The sequence below is a fragment of the Marmota marmota genome, unplaced genomic scaffold (assembly GCF_001458135.2).
Source record: "Marmota marmota marmota unplaced genomic scaffold, marMar, whole genome shotgun sequence".
Taxonomy (NCBI): domain Eukaryota; kingdom Metazoa; phylum Chordata; class Mammalia; order Rodentia; family Sciuridae; genus Marmota; species Marmota marmota.
Window position 1 is genome coordinate 2526382 of NW_025999942.1, and position 19678 is coordinate 2546059.

At 38.0% G+C, this 19678-nt stretch overlaps 1 protein-coding gene across 4 annotated transcripts in view; it reads left to right on the forward strand.

Moving 5' to 3' along the window:
* Sacs (sacsin molecular chaperone) overlaps positions 1-19678 on the forward strand; it is a 150767-nt gene that overhangs the window by 16080 nt on the left and 115009 nt on the right. The gene's annotated exons all lie outside the window — the stretch shown is intronic.

The following is a 19678-nucleotide window of genomic DNA, read 5'->3' on the forward strand; positions in this document are numbered from 1 at the left end:
TTTGTGATGTAGAGTTGATTAAACTCTCTTATTTTCTCTTTCATGAAATGTATATATTAGTATCTTGCATCAACCATACGATTATTTGGAAAATATAAAATAAATAGCTGTGAAGTACTTGAAATTGTACTGAATAACCTGATGAAGGAGAGAGAGAGAGAGAGAGAGAGAGAGAGAGAGAGAGAGAGAGAGAGACTTTTCCTTTATAAATTATGATGATAAAAGATAATGCTTGCTTCTTTTCTCAAACTGCTTATTTTACAAACTTGAGGATTAAGGTAAAAATGTAACATTTATGTATATTTGCAACTACTGCTTAAATTTCTCTGTGTTCTTCTTTTCTTTTCAAGCATATAACAAAACACCCTTTTATAATTTTTACTGCTGTATGCAAATGGCACACTCTTTAATTGAGATTTTAGTGCCATAGAGACCAGGGAATGCTTCACATCTTTAAGCTAATAACTTTGTCAGCAGATAAAAAGGCTTTTCAAATTTGAAACATTAGGGAAAAATGCTATTTGTTTTTCTCTTTACTTTTTGAAAACAATTTTGCTCATTAGAGGAATTCCATGTTATCATTTCAGTAGAACTTGCCTCTTAGTGTATCTGGATTAATCTTGTGACTGATTTTTAAATTAATTATATGACTAGAAGCTGGGTATGGTAGTGTGCACTGATAGTTCCCAGCAGTTGGAAGGCTTGGTGGGAGGATCACTTGAGGCCAGGAGTTTGGAACCAGCCTGAGCAATATAGTGAGATGAAAAAAAAAAAAAAAAGAATGCACAAGGTATTATTTCTGGTACTATTAGAAGTTGTCTGAGATGAATTTTCTTACTACTACTGATACTAAATTGTTTGGACATGAAAGAAATGTACTTTATTGTCTCATGTTATCTTGCAATATTGCTGTGGATTTTCTTTTTTAACCTTCTTAAGTACTTCTGTATTAGTACTTCCCCCCAACTAGTTTAAGAAGTAGATGTTTTTTCAAGTGAAAGTCTGACTCATTTTCATTTACCTTGCCAGTTAACTAATTTTTAATAATTTCATTTATATATTTATTTGAAAACTGGTGGTTATATAAAATCACTGATGCTGACACTGATTATAGGTTGTCAACAATCAAGAATTATTTGAAGCATCTAATGATATTGAAAAACCAACAGATTACATTGTCTGTACAGGCACTAGGTGATAAATTCTATTTTTAGCTAGAAAAAAGTATGAATAAACTTTGCAGTTAATTCAGGTGTTTTTGTGCAGAGATTTATATTATGTGGACTTTGGCTATTTAGAATTCCCAGTGTACTTAAAGCCAAAATATTAGTGGCTGCATAGAACAACATTTTTGAATACATAAAGTAGATGTGTTGAGAGTCAAAGCATCAACTTTGAAGTTTTTTTTTTTCTTAATAAACACTGCAATTAAGACTTGTAAAAACCTGTCCCATTAAGACCATAAATTTGTGAAATACGGTTGCCTGGTCTCCTTGTTCCTAGTGCAAGACCATTTTTAAGGTTTAAGATAGAGTCTAGGCTTGTACTCTGGGGCTTTTGTACTTGAGGTTGCTGGTGTGTGTGGATGGTGTGGCTTCCTCAGAGTCTCAGCATTAGTATACAGGACCTTCATAGGCGTTGGCTTTATGTAATTTCTTTTTGCGGGGTGGGGAGAAGTTAAATTATCTATTAAGTTATATGAAATGCTATGTATATGCCAACATAAAACCAGATACATTATTGAATATATCCATTTGAAATTTTAAGTTAAAAGTTGCAATATACAGGATGTCCCTTCTTGAAGGCTGCTTTGAGAATCATCCCTCAATCCTTTGCCTTCAGGAAGACATTGGTGCAACAGTATGTGATGGTACAAAAAGCAGATTCCAGGAATGGACTAGATTGGGGGGAAATGCATGGGGATGCCAAAGAAGCAGCAGCTCTGGCTATAGTACACTTAGGAGCATGACATATTTGGGATCCATTCAGGCTGGTGACAATGTCTAAGAGATTTCCTCTTATGGGATGGGTCTCATTTGGTAGATGAGAAAATGGAGGTTACATGATTTGCTTAAAGTCATAGGGTTTGTTAAAGAAAAAAATTCACTTGACACTTGTTAAAATGGCAAGGAAGATTTTGTTCAGGACAGGTGCTAAGACTATTGCAGTAGAGGAGAGAGATGGGGTTCAATGGGTAATTTATAGCCAGCATTCAGAATTAGGGTTTGGTGGATGGAAAATTACTGAGTGGACATCAGAGGCAGGAGAATTCTTGTTAACTGGCTTGATAGAATGATAAGATATGAAGGATGAAAGATAAGGAATTTAATGAGATGTAAGTTGTGATCAAACATCAAGGTTGGGGGATTCTCACCAAATGGATTTATCAGGATGCTTGCTATAGTTGAGCCAGGCAGGTCAAAGACAGGACCTTAATTGAAAAGAGTCTCAGAGGAGACTGCCTAAAGTGTGGTTAAGGAGAGACTCTTTTTTTGGTCCCTCCTCTCATTTAAGGAAAGAAGGGACAGCTTTCTTTTCTCTGAATAATTTAAATGAATTTCTCATTCCATTATCTTTAGTTCATCAGTACTAGCTGAGCCTTCTGCTGAGTCTTGGTAGTACAGGACATTTGCTGGATGGTGTGAGAAGTCAGGCATTTAAGAGGGGGGATTTCTATGAAAATAAAAACAAAGAATAATCACTGGAACGGACTGTACATCCAATTTCTGAGACTAGAGGGCAGCTCGTTGAAAAGATTTCCAGATATTAGTCTCAAAGCATCTTCAGATGGTGGAGTGAGGAGGCCAAGAGGCAGTCTAATGGATTTCCTGGTTTGCATGTCCTGGAGATGGTATAGCTGTCAGGGTCCAGTCAGGGTTCTTTCCTGGAGCAGAGCGTGCAGATGCAGGTGAAAGGCAAAGTGCTGATTGAGATCACCCTTTGGGGTGAGCCAGGCACTTTGGTCTGTATTTGATCACAGATGTTTTCAAGGGTGCATCAGAGTATAACAAAAACTTCTTGTGGACCAAAAAAAGACTTTAAAATGGCTGTGGTTAAAGAGCAGATGAGTGCATTTGACCAGAAAATTCAGTTATTTATGTAGCATACATTTAAAAATAATGAGAATTATGATGGATAACATTATACCAGGACTGTCAAGGATAGCAAAGTTATCAACAACTTTTCTAGGAGTGTCATACAACTTCTGAAATATTTTATTAATGATATTTACCTATACAAGTGTAACAGAGAGAAGGTTAATAATAATTTTTTTATTTGACTAAGTTTTTCATTCAATTAAGCATATTAAATAAGCCCAATTATTATTATTGTTATTTGAGGGGGTATTGGGGATTGAACTCAAGGGTACTAGACCACTGAGCCACATCCGCACCCCTATTTCATATTTTATTTAGAGATAGTATTTTATTGAGTTGCTTAGCGCTTCGCCTTTGCTGAGGCTGGATTTGAACTTGTGATCCTCCTATCTCGGCTTCCTGAGCCACAAGAAGCCCAATTATTATTATTTAAAAAATATTTTTAGTTGTAGATGAACATAAAACTTTTATTTTATTTATTTAGTTTTTTAAATGTGGTGCTGGGGTTTGAATACAGTGCCTCAGGCATGCTAGGCAAGCGCTCTACTACTGAGCCACAACCCCAGCCCCTAATTATTTTATATTATCACTCTTTTTACAAAGTGAAAGAACAAATCTTTGGGGATTTTCCAAGTGCCCTCTGGGAAATCTCAAAGTCAGTTTGAGATTGAGACTTTTTTAGAATTTGATTTTGAGAAGACAAAACTAAAAAATGTCAAAAGTTTTGAACTCCTGGCTGAATCAGGTCCTAGGATGCTGTGAAACAATTCCTAGCTACCTATTTAATCAAAGTGACCATAAAAGAATTTGAAAGGAGGTAACACAGTTGTTTTTTTTTAAACTTAACTTTAAGAGTGAGACTAGTTGGTCCTCTTAAATAGTCAAAGGCACAATAAAAGTTAGACAGGAAATTATTCTGATAAGACAGAGAATCCTTGTTTCCTAGGTGGATTACTCAAAAAGTAAAGAAAACCTTTTAAAAATTTCTTACTAAGGGCAGACTAATAATCCAAGAAGATCCTGTTATTTAAACAGGTTTTTGCCATTAATAAACAAATGAACAAATTATAAATAAGTCCATTCAACCTCAGTTTTGACCACATATGATAAAATTCCTTTGGGGATATTTTTCATAAACTTTCTATAATTTTTCATAAACTTTCTATAACTTTTCATATCCAGTCAGGTTTTATCCTATGTTTTCCTCTTTTTATTTCTGGAACAACCATTTCTATTATGGTGAAATGCTCTTTTTTTTCTTCCTCAGTAAAAACATACTTTGCATATTTTTCATAGAAAGTTGTTTCTCTTTCTCTTTATATTTTTAGTAGTTTCACTTACATATATATAATATAATATATATTACAACATTTAACAATTGGTAACATTTTTTTAACAGAGAAAATTAGGATGTGGACAGTTGTGGATTGGCTGTCACATACCAGCATTCTGTAATTCTGACTGCAAATTTTATGAGTGTACCTTCTCAAAATTTTGGCAGGCATGTGCACTGTAGTACAATTTTTCATATTTATTAACAGACCAAAATATATTTTGCCTCTATACACCATATAAAAATAAGCCAAAATTTTATCAACTTAAAACTTGTGCTTAGTAATTAAAGTGCCAGAAGTTTATCTTAGTTAGAAATTCTAATAAATATCTATTACCTAACAGAATTCTAAGGTTTCAAGTTACCAAAAAGATTATGGAAACTTTTGAGTAGACATTATAATATTAAACAAAGCTAGAGTCTTCTCAAGTTACTTCCCTGTTAAGTATTTTTAGAGCATCTTCGTGTTAGGCAAGTATCATAAAAAGCAAACAAAAAAAAAAATAAAGAAAGCTAAAGATAAAGAAGACAAGAACACCAAAAACGTAAAACACATGGGTGTTGTTTGTTTTACTGCTGTGCTTGATATATGTCCAGTGACACGTATTAAGCATTAAGCAATTCGTCTTTCACCTCATCTTTACTTATATGTTTTTATTAGGTTAAATACAAAGTTTTAAAAAGAATTTAAAGCATTTGGTTATAATATTAATTTATTTGATTAGTAAACCCAAGTATAATGCTTATATTATACTTATTGCTGAAAACTTAGTACATATACCCATTTTCATTGAACAATAATTCTTTTTTTGTAAAATTTTTAGTTGTAGATGGACACAATACCCTTATTTTGTTTATTTATTTTTATGTGTACTGAGGACTGAACTCAGTGCCTCACATGTGCTAGGCAAGCACTCTACTACTGAGCTACACAACCCGAGCCCTGAACGATAATTCTAAATTGACTTTATTCATTAGAGATTTACTCAAATTGTATGAGCTTGCTTTTGGGTTAGTTTCTATGTTTCCTGGAGTTCTAGGAATACTTAATTTATGTAAGTGCTTATTTTTCACTGAGCCAATTAGAATAGAACTCCTTTAAGGGAATTCATAAATTAATTTGTAATGCTTTCCAGAAGTAGAAAAATATCACGTATATCTAAACATCCTAAGCATACAGACAGACACAAAGAGAGACCTCATAGCTTTTGTTCTATAATTTTAAACAGGAGTAAGGTAAACACAGTAATATAAAACTCACCGGTTTTTATAAAATAGTTGACTCTTGTCTTGGCCTTAGTTTTTATTTTATCTGCATTGTGTTTGTGACAAATAGAGTAAGTCAAGGTTACCTGCTCGAAAGGAGAGAATGTTTTCCACCAACGTTTATGGAGGAGACTTTTAGATGTTGATATCCAATTGCTTCTGAGGGTCCCCGAGTCCTTTGTGAGCTCCTCATGGGGGAAGAGGGTCCAAAATTCAAGTAACTGTGGGGAGTTGAGAGGCTGGAGTAGAAAGGGAAAGTTCTGTCAGGGGTCAGAGGAGGTCAGGGTTTGTAGGGCAGCCTACCTACCAAAGGATTCAAAGGGACCATCAGAGGTGGGTGGTAAGAGGAGGAAGACAGAAGTGAAGGGGAGGAGAGGTCTTGGAGGAGTCAGCTTAGGAAAGTTCTAAATTATCCTTAGTGAAATTATGCCACAGAAATAAAAGGTTCAGAAGTAGGGCTGCAGTAGTGAGCCCAGGGTCATCAAATATGGGAGGGGTGTGGGTAGATGGGGAATTCAGTCACGGAGAAGTTCCCATATTCTTAATTAATAATCCCTTGCAAACATGGAAGCCTGGTACTCACAGCCAGCCTCTAGAGTATACCCAGAATCTTAGGAAACCAAATCTCTCCTGGCCATACTTCCTTTAGCTATCATCAGGGCCCTGGCTTGGGAGTCGGACTCACCAGTGGATTCCAGAGCAACCAGTCAGAAGACAAAAGCTTCCAACGTGCGCATGGTTCCTGGATGAGTGGTCTGGGGTCCCGTGATGAGTCTGATCTTAAACAAGTCACACGGCACCGTATGTGTTGATGAAATAATTATTTGGACCTTTGCTAAATCAGTAAGGAAGACATTATTCAGGATGATCACAGCAGGCGTGAAGACTATCGTGATGCGGGGAGGGGTTGAGTTCAACTGAAATGTAGTGAAGACAGCTGGGAATTATGTGGAGACATGAAATATGGAGGGCTTCTTGCTAAACTGATTTGATAGGTTTCTTGTGGAAGTCCAGGAAGGGTGATGGGATGGAGAACTCTCACCAAACTGACTTAGGGAGTTCCTGCTACAACTGTACTAGGTAGGGAAAAGACAAGGTCTGAACACGAGGCCTACTGGAAAACAGGCTTCAGAGGAGCTTTCTAAAGTTTGGTCAAGAAGAAAGAATTTGTCAGGTGCAAACTGAATCCTTCTGGACTTGTCTCTCCAGTCTTCCTGCAGATGTGCCCTATGTGTTTGGCTTGATATCTAACCTGGGGATTGCAGTGCACCATTGTTAGTTAGGATTCTGCAAATAATCTTCAGTTCGTAAAATTATTCATCCAAATAGCATGTATTGGGCTTTTATTTTGTGCTGGGGACTTGGAATATATCCAGGAATGAAATGGATGTAGATAACAACTTTTGTTGAGTTTTTCATTTTAACAGAGCAAGACAGAAAACAAACAGTGAATCTAATAAATAATCAAATGATATGGCATATCGTATGATGAAACAAAGGGAAAGGGGGACAAGGAAAATGTGGTGGGAGTTCAGTGAGGCTACACGGGAACACATGTTGCTGTTTTAAATAGCGTGGTCAGGATAAACGTCATGGAGGAGGTGAAATTTGAGCAAACACTTGAAGGCGGTGAGGGAATTGGTCATAAGCTATTAGGGGAAGAATGTTCCAGACAAAGCCCCTCAGTGAGAGCTGCCTGGCATGTTCCAAAAACAAGGAGGGAGCCAGCCTGGCTGGGGTGAAGTGACTGAGGGCCAAGGAAGTCACAGACACAGCGAAAGATGTCAGCCAGGCACCAGATCACTGTGGAGGAGATGGGGACCTTTTGAAGGTATAAGGGAGTGATAAGATCTGACTTGCCTTCTCAAAGTATCCCTGTAGCTGCTCTGCTAAGGGGCAAAGGTAGAAGTGGGGAAATCCATCATGGGTTTTGTAATAATTCAGGCAAGAGATGATGGTGACTCTGGCCAGCATGGTTGGGGGTTGACGTTACTTGCCTGATGGCTTTGTGCTGATCTATGTGTCTGTCTCTCCAATGAGAATTTATTTCTTTACCATCTGGCAGTGTTGGAATGTTGAATACATTTAGGATAAATTTTAGCACCCTGGTTATTATAGATGTTATGTTGTTTTCCAGAATAACATATCTTCCAGTTCTCCAATACTAGTTGGGTATCCAACAATTCCGTGCAGTGTTGACACGGACTACCTAGAGATAACTTAGACTCCGTAGGTGAAGGGCTCAGTCCCACCAGACTGCTCGTCCTTCAGATGCTAGCTACAAATGAGGCCTCTACCTGCAGTCCCTCCCAGCCAACCACAAATGAGTGAGTTCCCATGACTCTTCCCACCTCCAGGTTTGACAAGTTGTTGGAATGACTCAGTCTTCAGGAAAGTATTTTCCTTAGGATTACAGTTCATTAAAGAGGATATAATTCAGGAATAGTCAAATGGAAAAGATGCAGAGGGGAAGATGTGCTGAGGTGGGCAGGTGTGGAGCTTCCAAAGCTTTCCTGAGCAGACCAGCCTCTCAGGATCTTGATGTCTTCACCACCCTAGAAACTTCCCTCATTGTTTCAGGATTTATATTAAAGTTTTATTACATAGAAATTATGGATTAAGACTTTGGCCATTGGAGATTGAATTCAATCTCCAGCTCCTCTGTCCTCCCTGGAATTCAGAGAGTAGGGTCGACATTTCTTTTTTTTTTTTTTCTTTTTTTAAATTTTTTATTGTTGGCTGTTCAAAACATTACATAATTCTTGATATATCATATTTCACACTTTGATTCAAGTGGGTTATGAGCTCCCATTTTTACCCCAAATACAGATTGCAGAATCACATCAGTTACACATCCATTGATTTACATATTGCCATACTAGTGTCTGTTGTGTTCTGCTGCCTTTGGGTCGACATTTCTAAACCCTCTAATCATATGGTTGGTTTGGCAGGCTACCAGCCCCCATATTGAAGCTATATAAGGGGGCCACCCAGAGTCATCTCTTAGAATAAAGTCAACTGAGATAAAAAAAAATGAATCCTTAGGAATAATGAAAGAAACTCATCACTCAGGAAATTCCAAGGCTTTTTAGTGCTCTGTGCCAGGAACCAGGGGAAAAGATCAAATATATATATATATATATTTTATACAGGAAATTGAACCAAGGTTGCTACTGAGCTACATTCACCAGTCCTTTTTTAAATTTTGTGACTGCCTCAGCCTCCCAAGTCTCGGGAATATAAGCATGCACTACAAATATGTATATTTTTTTGTGGTACCACAATGGAAGTAACAAAAATTCATATGTAAGAGCAGAATCAGTCTTCAGGACAGCAGGCCGAGTAACAGAGTCCAAGCATATGAAAACAAACTCAGGGAAGAGCAGGTGGGCAGGAGCCGGCCAAGAAAATTAGCCAGCCCAACATGTCTGATGAGGGACAGAAGTAGATGCAGGCCTGAAGCCATGACCTAGTGGCAGTAACCCAGAAATAGAGCCAGGGTGCAAAGACACTGCCTAGGTTTCAGGAGTCCATGAGTATAAGTAAGGTCAAGTATTATTTACATGCATATCTCCATGGCTCCCAATCTTCGCTTGTTTGTCAAGACCTTCAACCTCCATGCTTCTGCCCTCTGCTTAAATTTTTCCCCAGCTATTTCTGGGCATTCTCAGGGCAGTGATGTCTCACAAGCTCTCAGAAACAAGTTTGCTCTTGTTCTTTCCACTTGAGCCTCTTGGTCTGGAGGCCTTATGGTGTTCTGCCACTGGTGCCCTAGGTAAGGCGTCATTCACCTGCACTCAGTGGGTCACTTGAGCGATGTTGGTGGAAAGGTGGGGGAGGTGACTGGCTTCTTATCAAGCCTGTACTAATTGTATTCCCTGATCTTTCTTATGTTGGAAGAAAAAAATGACTAAATGCAGAGTCATAAAAGAACAGATTTCAGACACTAATTTATTTGTTCTTTTATCTGCATGGAGAAGAATAGAAGCACATGTGTCATTCCAAGAGAATAATGTACTGAATACCTCTGTGCACATACACCAAACTTTATTTTAAGTAGGGAAGGCTTAGCTCAGACCTTCAATTCAGTTCCAGAATCACATCTTTGTAAACTAAGAGAGGATAGTGTTTGGCCAAAGAGCATGTGCTTTGTAGAGATCCTGTTAAGTGTAGAGGCAGCTAATCATTTCTTTCTGCCCATTGATCAAGGCCACTGTCATATTCTTTTGGATCATGTTATAACAAGAGATTGTTAATAGCCGTCACTTCCTGTTTTGGAACAGGGCATTGTTACTGTATGTTAAGAGTAAATACCACTAAAGTTTCCTAATTTAATCACATAGTGAGGGCTGATAAGGGTTAGGTTACGGCTCCTTAGCCCACTGCTTTGATTCATAAAGTGGATTCTCTGTAGATTAGGTCGTAAACCCTTGTCCAAACCATGCTTAGTCTTTGGTGGCTTATTTTTACCTTAAGGTCTAGTAAATAGAGTGGCAGTTTCCAGTTGATAATCTTTCATATGAATTGTCTCATGCTACAAAAAGGTTAGATTTTGTAGACCTTGTTTTCACAGTTTAAAAGTCACTTAAAGTGGATTTCAAACTTAAATGACAAATTAAGTTGCAAGTTCATGCTCAGGAATAGCATTCTCTGAACTGTGCTGTCCTCTGAGCAAACTCCAGAATTGCTTCTCCTAAGCTGCATTGCCTGAACCAAACCATCACCCTATGCAGACAAATGGTGCCTTCATAGAACAACCGTGCAATGTCAGCCATATACAAAACCAAAAAAAAAAAAAAAAAAAAGTTTGGGGGAACCAGAGCGACCTAATTTCCAAAATGTCCTAGAGTTTAAAAGTGTTTTCTAAGCTGTATTCTCTTACTCTAAATGTTTTTTTTTTTTTAAATTGGTGAGCTCTTTAAGTAAATTATTTACCCATTCTGACAATTTTAATAATGAAATAGCATATGATTTATTTAGACATATTTTTGAGTGAATTCAGAATAAAATATATATTTGAATATTATTATTTGCTTTATTGATTTAAAAATTATGTCCTTAGTCTTTCAAAAAGTTTCATTTTTTATAATCAATAAGTAAATAGACATCTTTTTCAATTTTATAACTAGTATATCCAGTGAAATTCTTCCAAGAGAAAATCTAAAATTGTTTGGGAAATGAACAACATGTAGGATTTTAACAGATGAAGTTTCTATTCGATTGTAGTAATTATGTAAAATCCATTCATTTTGTTTTTCTGTGGATCCATTCCCAATTTTCCTTTATAAAACTCCCTTGACCTATTTCTAACTGGCGTTCTCTTTGTGTCCCCTCCAGTTGTGGGTGCCTGCCAACCACTATAATTGTTCTACAAGACAGCAAATGTGTGTAGCCATTTATAATCTCTTCTATATGAGGAAGGCTGTGGCATGCTTCTCTTTTAATAAAATACAAAGAAAAACATTCTTTTCAAGTTCATAGATTTCATAGATATGTTAGTTTGTGGGAATGGTTTCCAGAATTCATCTTTTGAATTATTGTAGCATTGAGTCTACAGAAGTAATGATGACCCTTTGAAATGTTCATTGACAATACCACTCTGAATTCAGATACCTAGAAGTGAGATGAAAAACCTGTTTTTACATTTTTCGAAACCTGAGTGAGGGATGGAGAATGCAGCTCAATGGTAGAGTGCTAATTTAGCATAATGTGAGGCCCTAGGTTTGATCCCTAGCACTGCAGAAATAAACAACTATGTGAAAGTAAGCAAGAAATATTAAAAATAAAATATGAAAAAATCCTAAGTAAGATTCCCATTTATTTTTCACAAATAAACTTATGTTTCTCAATTTCTTCTGGCCAGCGGGGGTTAATAAAAATGTAGTCTAAGGATTCAATCTGATGTATTATTTCAGAATTAAGGGAATATATTTTAAGAAAAGGAACTCAGTTGCTATAACTAACTGAATAGAGTAGACAACTGTAGGGTTATTTTTGGATCAGCAGATAGTTGTAAGATTTTTGCTGAATGCTTTTACCACTATTCTGCAGTTCATATTTATGTATTCTATATATTTGGTATAGGTGGAGGATCTTCAACTCCAAAAATATGAAATTGAAATGCTCCAAAATTTGAATTCTTTTGAGAATGACAGCACAAGTGGAAAATTCCATCCCTAGCCTCATTCACATGAGGCAACAGTCAAATGAAGGTGCACCAAAAATATTACATAAAATTATCTGTAACCTATATTTATAAGGTGCGTCTGAAACATAAATTAATGTCATGTTTAGACTTAGGCCCCATTCCCAAAATATCTCATTATGTATATCCAGATATTTCAAAATTTGAGAAATCCTAAATCCAAAAGTCTTCTGAGCTCAAACACTTTGAATAAGGGATAGTCAATCTGTAGAATTGTTTTCCAGCATGTATGCGTGAGGGCCTTGTGCTACCTGCATCCAACGAGTCTCTAAAATTGCCATGTTCTTGAGATTGTAAGATTGCCATTAGCCCTTAGGAGATATTTTAGGACCCTGTTGTCCCTAAAGAGTGCTGACCATGATCTTAAGAATCTCAAGCAGAGTATTGATTCAATGTCCTTACCTCAAAGTGGGGAGCAGGGCAACACAGGAGAAATAGAGCAAGACTTGGTTTCCAAAACTGATTTGCATTTGCAGGGAAAGCTTAGATAAATTACTTACCCTCTCTGGATCTTGAATTCTGATTATGATTGAAGATATAAATGTGGATCCAATGTTTTCCTTGCAGGGTTATCTGAGAATTAGACATGATAGTGTGGATATATGGATTTTGTACTTATTTAGAGACAATTGATTAAAAATGAATATTTTTCTAATTGTTGAAATGTTTTTCTTTATAGTGAACCAATATTTATATGTATCTAGAGCCACAGATGCTTTTATACATAAAAGTCATTCTCCCATTTAATATTATACTCTTCCCCTGGACTCATGTCTTAGTTCCTTTTGCATTGCTATAACAAAGTACGTGAGACCAGCTAATTTTAAAAGAATAGAAGATTTATTCAGTTCACTATTCTGAAGGCTGGGAGGTCCAAAGTTGAACAACCACAGCTGGTGAGGGTCTTCCTGCAGAGTCCCAAAGTAGTTTAGGGCATCACAAAGAGAGGGGTTTATATAAGAGACAGAGCCAAACTGACTTTTATAGCAGACCCATTTTTGAGATACCCCATAAACCCATTAATACATTGGTCCATAATGGATTGATGTATTCATGAGGACAGAGTCATCATGACCTAACCACCAGATCCTATCTATTCCCATCTCTTAACCCTCACAATGGTAGTTAAATATCAACATGAGTTTGGTGGGAACATTCAAACCATAACAACACATCTTTTCTCCAGGGTAAACTTGTTTAGTGATGTCACTGACAAACCCAAATGGGGACATGTACTGTGATGAAAAACCCAGGCTTTGGGCCCCCTCAGGACAGGGTGAGATCTTATCCTGTGTGAGGTTTTGAGCAGTTATGAACTTTCTGAATTTCTCCTACACCGTCTGTAAAATGGGCATAAAAATGCTCCATAGAATTGTAGTTCAGATTAAATAAGATAGTGTTTGTAGAACACTTAAAAGTAAATAAGCATTTGGTGTCAACTAAGTCGTTAATTAATGACAGTTATTATTATATTATTGCTGATGTTAGGTATGTTTTTGAGTTTCTCACCATCTTAATTATTGCTTTAAATGAACAATTTTACTCATGATATGATTTCAGAGATAGTTGAGGGCTAACCTTTTCAAAATATGAACCCCATATTCCACACAGCAATAGAAATTAAAATCATCTGTTAAAATATAAATACACTCGAGAGTAGTATTGGCTATTTGCTTTCCTTTGTAAAGAAGCAAGCAATGATCAAAGGACACCACCATAGCCATTAAGAATAAGTACTGTTGACAGGTACCGAGTCTGCATCATCTTTTCTAAAGATCTAAGGAAATGGAAAGAAAGATGCATTCTGTTTGTAAGCAAGCCACATGAAGTGAAATTTTACCAAAACACTGTCTAGATGGGAAGTATTATAGAATCAATGACATATCATGATAGATCTTCCTGGGTGATTAGCTGTGCAATATTCTTGGGAATAAAGATTTAAAAAAATTTGTCCCAGGTATAAAATCAATCTCAGAAGGCAATCATTATCCTGACTGGGGAATTATTCATGGCGGTAGTTCAGAAAACCCTGTTAACAAAAGACAGCCTCTAGTCATTTAGCAGTAACTATTGACTTGGATAAGTTCTGTATTTCAACATTTTCCCTTTTACATCAAAATTATGTTTATTAGATTTGCGTATTATCCCATTCTTTGAGCTCCATATAGGAAGAGATGTTACATTTGATTTCTCAGGACCTGGCAGAATGCCAACAGGTAGAAAGTACACTGTTAATATTTCCTGAATGACAGAATTGAGGAGGGTGTGGAGGAAAGGGTAGGAAATATCAGGAGAGGAAGGTAAAATTATCTTAATTGTCCCCTCAAAGGTACATGTGGGAAATGGATGGAACTGGAGGACATGATGTTAAGTAAAATGAGACAGACACAGGAAGACAAATATTCTGAGAGTAGAAGAGAGACTTTTAGACACTATAAAGGGGATATGTGGGGAGGGATATATAGAGGGAGGGAAAAATGGTAGAAGAAGAGTGGAGGGACGGGATTAGTGCAGTGTATGCCCATAGGAAAATATCACAATGAATCCATCAATTTGTACAATGAAGATGAGTTGATAATTATAGCAATAAATAAATAAATAAATAAATAACAGCAGAAGGTCCAGGCATGGTGGTGCATACTTATAGACCTAGAGACTTGGGAGAGACAGAAGGATTGCAACTTTGAGGCTGGCCTCAGCAATTTAGTAAGGCCCTCAACAACTTAGTAAGACTCTGTCTCAAAATAAAAAACAAAACCGCTGGAGATGTGGCTCAGTGGTTAAACACTCCTAGGTCCAATGCCCAATACCAAAAACTAACAAACAAACATAAAAACATACAGGCAAATAAAAATCAGTACCAAAGCCTCATGTAAAGTCTGTATACTCCTATTTTATAACTTTCAAAGCACTCTAGGGAATTCATAATGCCCTCTCTGGAAGTAGAAAAGGCAGAAATGCTAACTCAGAAACATGACATTATTTCCCAGAGCATGTTTAATGAAACTAAAAATAGAAGTTCACCAAGTATATATAGTTAGTGCCTAGAGAGAAGGGAAGTTTTCTCACTTGTCTGGCCTATTGGAGGATGACTGTGACCTGTTGCAGGAATTCCATCTGGGTCCACAGCCTCTCTGGGGGAGGAGTTAGCCTTCCCTGGAAGGGATTGCTGTGTGTCAGGTTTGGATAGAGGAGTTGGTGATCCAGATGCCCTCCCTTGGACAAGCTCCTGGCATAAGGAAGGGGTGGGAGATACAGATGAAGTAGCAGAAATGAGGTGGCTTTGATGACATCTTATGAGGCATCAGGTGTCCCCAAAAGGACACGTGGGTTGAATCTGAAGGAGGATGGATGCTGAGAATGGAGGAGTGTGTGCAGAGGCCACATGAGCAAGCTGGGTGAGTTAGAGGTACTAGATGGAGCACAGTATGAAAGGGGAAGAGGGGATGTCCCTGGTGGGTACAGAATTAGAGATGAGAGTGAAAAGAATTAGGATGTTCTGATGCGTGTTGTGTTATTCAGCTTTTTCACTGCTGTGACTAAAGGATCTGATCAGAACAATTGTAGATGAGAAAAGGTTTATTTGTGAGCTCATGGTTTCAGAGGTCTTAGTCCTAGAAGGCCAGTTCCATTCCTTGGTGCTTGAGGTGAGGCAGAGGGAAGCAGCTCACATCGTGGTGACCAGAAGGCAGAGAAAGAGACTCCACTTACCAGATACAGATCTACCCCAAAGCCATGCCCCAATTCCCTTCTCCTCTAGCTATACCCTACACTCCAGTTAATCCTACCAGGGATTAATTCTCTGATTAGGTTCAGGCTATAACCCAATAATTTCTCCTCCAAACCTTCTTGCATTGTTTCCCAAGTGAACTTTCAGGGAGACACCACATCTAAACCATAACGTGTCTTGGGAGCAAAGCTGCTGTTTCTCACAATTCTGGTAGTGGACTGAGAGCACCGTACAAATACAGTTCAACAAACTTGTAGCTCCCTAGAAAGGCCACATTCAAATGTTTTTGTGCCTAGAGGAATTTTACACATGGTGGTCTTGGAAAAACCTCTGCATTCATGTCAGCTACCATGCTTATTCCTTTTTTTTTGTTGTTCAATGTAAATTATCATATAATTTACATACCATAAAATGTGCTGTTTAAAGAGTACAACTCAGTGTTTTTTTGGTTTTTTGATATTCACAAGATTATACAACTGTCGCCGCTAACTCTAGAACATTTTTGTCATCCCCTAAAGAAACCCCATGCTCATTAGTAATCATGCCTCATTCCTACTCCCCACAGTCTCTGGGAACCACCAATCTGCTTTCCATTTCTCAATTCTGGACATTTCATCTAAACGGAATCATACAGTGTGTGGTCGTTAGTGACTGGCTTTTTTCACTTGGCATGTTTCTGAAGGTCGTTCTTATAGCATGACTCACGGCTGCATACAATTATACAATGAGTTTATAGTTTTTCCACCAAGGAAACTAAGACTAAGACAAGGGGAGGAGGTGGCACAGAAGCACAAATACCCTGGATATCAGGTCTGGGAGTTCAGGATGCACCATGAGCATTCAGTTATTCAGCAATATTTATTAAATACCTGTGGTGCTGTGGACTGACTGTTTGTTTCCCCTTAAAATGCATGTTTGAAGTCCTAACCTCCAATGTGATGTTATTAGGGGATGAGGTGTTTGGGAGGTAATTAGGGTAAGATGAGGTTATGAGGATGGGGCCCCAAAGATGGGATTAGTGCCCTGTAAGAGGAGACAACAGAGAGCTTGCTTCTTCTCTCTGCTCACAGTCACACACCCAAGAGGTTATGTGAGCATAAAGCCTTCCAAGGAAACCACCTTTCCTCTTTCTTGATCTTGGGCTTTCAGCCTCCAGGACTGTGAGAAGTCAATGTAGTTGAAGTTACCCTGACTATGCTGTTTTGTTATTGCAGCCTGAGTAGACTGAGATATTGTGTCATGTTAAAACCTGTTGTAAGTGCTGGGAAGAAAGTAGTGACTTAAACATGTTCACTTAGCTCTCATTGGGGCACAAGAATAGTTGTAGATGGACATTGTCCAAATAGATAATTGAATATATATATCTGTAGAAAAGTGTGATGGAGCAAATACAATGATTTAAGGGGGATGAAAAGAGGTGCACAGCATGGGGGGTGTTGCCATTTTTATAGGCCAGTCAAGAAGGCCTCCTGGAAATAATGACACCTAAGCACAGATGTAAAGGAGATGAGAGGGTGAGAAATGCCCTCTGGAAGATCAGGCCAAGCAGGGGAAAATCAGCAAGTACAAAGACTCCCAGGCAGGGAGCAAGCTTTGATGCTCAAACACTGAAGGTGCCAACTGTGGCTATGATAGAGATGGGGAGATGATGTCAGGGATGCTGGGGGAACAGGGAGCCCAAGGGAGATGAGGCCATGACAGAGCAGGGATCGATCACTATGGGTTTGTTAGGCTAAGTTCACTGACTTTCACTCTAAGTGACACAGAGAAGCCATTGGTTCATGACTTTTCATCCTGAGTTCACTATTCACATTGATTTTGCTCTAGTTCTCTGTACACTTTCTACTAGACCCTGACTGCCACCTGCAAGTCTTCCGTCATGCTTCTCAGATATTGGGTCTCCAACTCATTTCACATGTAATCATGTTCTGAACTCAAAATTGTTTGTCCAAATGGAATTTGTACCTGAATATTCACTCCCAGAGAGGCCTGAGGCGAAGGGAAAGGCGATGCTGGTGGTGCCTCTGGGGGGAGCAGATGGCAAATCAAGAGCTTTGGGGAGACAGAGGGCAGGTGTGGGAATGCCTCCAGGAAGCCTCAAGAGAGCCTGATGGAGAGCCAATGAAATCGACATCTGTTCTTTCAAGTTCAAGTGTATCTGATGAGAGGCTGCATGGAGGGGGTCTAACAACACTGAGGTTAGAAACTCAAGGGTAAGGAAGGGAAGAAGGTCCAAGAGGTAAGTATAGAGATGCTCGGTTTTGTGCTACATGAGGTAGAAAGTATTACTAATGGCACCATGTGGTATCATATTCAGTCCTGCTGTCTTGGATCTGGGGTGCTACCTGCTGTCGTTTCCCTTGACCGTTCTGAGTGTCCTGCCAAGACTGTACGAGGAATTTCAGGCTTTCACAGATGCCCATTGCACTTGTGTAGACTCTGTGCACACATGGTGGGAAGTCCTGTGGTCAGTTTCCATCAGTGGTAACAGTTCATTATGGCTCAGAGTCATGATCACTCATAGTGTGTTAAAAGAAAGGGACAATTGTTTTCTATATGCCCAAGCACACGCATACCTCACACACACCAGCTGTCTTGCAAGACTATAAATACAAATGTAGTGCTCCCCCCTTAAAGGCATAGTACCCAGTGAACTTAAAAACAAAAGCCAGTATTGTACAAAAATATCCATCAGTTTGAAGAATGACTCAATTAAATAGGTACTTTGATTTTAGAAGAGATCTTTCATGTCAAAATTTGAAGTGGGTAGAAAATTTGATATTCCATGTAGAAATTTTGTAGCAGGTAGGATTCTGATGTGTCATCTCAATTTTAAGTACTTTATGTGGAAATTGTGGCAATAAGTTAAGGAGAATGAACTAGAATAGCTTACTTTCCCTTTTATGGAGAAGAAACCAAAGATGCTTGCAATTGACATTGGGGTGAAGATCATGTCTCCTAGATCCCCAAGAGCATCCTACTGCTTCCTTTGTGTCCCCCCCCCCTACATGTTTGGTCCCCTTCTCAGTTGGCACCTTATATTGTAGCACACTGACCTACATAATTTTCTAGTCCTCTGCCCCTTATATTTTTTCATAGGATTTACCTCTACTTCGTATTTCATATTTCTGTGCATATGAAAGTGGGAGCCTTAAAGAAGCTGGGGATGTTTTTTAACTGCCAGATTCTGGTGTGTGGTTGGGGTTTGAACTGTAAATTGGTGAAGTACATATGGTTGCACATATGGTTGTTGATTGATATATTATTTGTATTCTTTCCTCTCTTGGGTTCTATGAGAACACAATTTGAGTTGGAAAATGTGTATTTAACATAAAAAAATTGCCATGGACTTATACAATGCAACTAGAAAACCTTGATTCCTGAAAGAAACTTAAAAAGACATACATAAATGGAAACACATCCCATGGTCAGGGATTGGAAGATTTGATATTATTAAAATGTCACTATTCTCCAAAGTGATCTAAAGATTCAGTGCAATCCCTATCAAAACCCCAATAATACTTTTTACACAAAAAGATAAATTCATCCTAAAATTCCTATGGAATCTTGAGGGACCCCAAATATCCAAGAGTGAAAAAGAAGAATGAAGTTGGAGAACTTATATTCCAAATTTGGAATTTACTACGAAGCTTTAGTAATCAGTACAGTGTTCAGCTAACATAAAGTCAGGACAGTAGAATAGAAAAAAAGAGTTCAGAGGATAAATTCTTAAAAAAAAATACATGGTCAAATGATTTTTGACAGGGGTGCTAATACCATTTAATGGGCACAGGGCAATCTTTTCAACAAATAGTGCCAGGCAAATGGTGCAAAAGAATGCAGTTGAATCCTTAACTAACACCATACAAAAATTTAAATGAATGGATAAGCAGAATACATCTTACCATGGAATATTTTTTAAAAGAAAAGAAATTTGGGGGACTGGCGATTTAGCTCAGTGGGAGAGTGTTTGTCTAGAATGTGCAAGGCCTTGGGTTCAATCCCCAGTACCACAAAAAAAAAAAAAAAAAAAAAAAAAAAAAAAA